Source organism: Nematolebias whitei, chromosome 20 (assembly GCF_014905685.2).
Source record: "Nematolebias whitei isolate Nwh7 chromosome 20, NemWhi1, whole genome shotgun sequence".
Classification (NCBI taxonomy): Eukaryota; Metazoa; Chordata; class Actinopteri; order Cyprinodontiformes; family Rivulidae; genus Nematolebias; species Nematolebias whitei.
Genome location: NC_056517.1, coordinates 9969141 through 9970723, shown reverse-complemented (window position 1 = coordinate 9970723; position 1583 = coordinate 9969141). Strand labels below are relative to the sequence as shown.

The 1583-nt window shown below is 36.3% G+C and overlaps 1 protein-coding gene across 1 annotated transcript in view; it reads left to right on the top strand.

Annotated features, from left to right (window-relative positions):
* The window catches only part of plppr5b (phospholipid phosphatase related 5b), a 164870-nt gene that overhangs the window by 5510 nt on the left and 157777 nt on the right, over positions 1-1583 (top strand). The window lies entirely within an intron of this gene.

Sequence of the window (1583 nt, the reverse complement as noted above, 5' to 3'; positions counted from 1 at the left end):
TAGGTATAGATTGACATAAAAGCATTAAAATAATCATTCCTATATCAAGGGTGTTGAGATTTGTAGAGTTAGTGAGGTGAAGTTTTTAGGCGTTATCATTGATGAACAGCTGACATGGAAACATCACATAAATTATGTAAGAATAAAAATAGCTAAATCTATTGCAGTACTGTACAAAGTCAGGGAATTATTGAATGATAAAGCTCTGTATATGTTGTATAACACAATCATTGTTCCACACTTAAATTGTATTGATGTTTGGGGGAAAGCGTGTAAAACAATTAAAATCCTTTTTTTTTTTTTTTTACAGAAAAGAGCTGTAAGAATTATTACTAGAAAACATTTCAGTCACCCATCAAGTAGTTTATTTCATCAGCTGAAGTTATTGAAGTTCCATGATTTGGTAGATTATAGTATTGTTATGTATAGAGTTATGTATAGAGCTCATAATAACACATTACCTTTAAATATCCATCCATCCATTATCTTTACCTGCTTCTTCCATTTTGGGTCACGGGGGTCGCCAGTGCCCATGTCCAGCAATCACTGTGCGAGGAGCGGGGTACACCCTGGACGGGTCGCAAGTCCATCACAGGGACACATAGAGACAAACGAGACAAACAACCATTCACTCTCTCACTCACACCTAGGGACAATTTAAAGTTACCAATCAGCCTAACATGCATGTTTTTGGTCTGTGGGAGGAAACCGGAGTACCCGGAGAAAACCCACACATGCACGGAGAGAACATGCAAACTCCACCCAGAAAGGCCCCTGGACTGGGGTTTGAACCAGGGACCTGCTCGCTGAGAGGCAGCAGCTCTACCAGTTGCGCCACCGTGCTGCCCTACCTTTAAGTTTACCAAATACATTTTGTTGAAAGAGAAAGTTGTTATAATCTTAAGGGGATAGAGATATTTGTGAAACCAAAATACAGAACTAGTTTGAAGGGACGGTCTACCTCAATCCAGGGAATTGGATTGTGGAATAATCTGGAGAGTGATGTTAAAAATGCCAAATCAATGTGTGCGTTTAAGAAAATGATCAAAGTTGAATGTTAAAATATATCAAGTAGCTTAATGTGTATTGTATAAATAGTCGTTCAAGAAGGAGTTTTTTTATTTTGTTTTGTTACTTGAAGATTATTATTGTTTGAATTAATTGATTGGAAAAACGGGGCAGATATAATAAGATTTTTTTCTTCCTTCTGCTGCCTTTCATTTTTATTTTTGATTGTATTGTTTGTGGAATTGTTTAGTTTTGTTTAAAAAAATGATTTATTTTATAAATAAAATAAATAAATAAAAAATATAAAATCAATAATGATGATGATATCAGGAAAGTATCAGTATCGGCTGATACCCAGATTTAGGTATCGGGATCAGATTGGAAGTTAAAAAATGTGGATCGGTGCATCCCTAACCGTTTCACCCCTAACATATACAAACTATGTATATGCAGCCATGCACCAAAATAGAAGTTGGTACCTTACATACTGTTCAAGTTATCATGCTCACAACATGCATGGATGGACAGACAGACCGATGGTTAGATGGACAGACCGATGGTTAAATGGACAGACC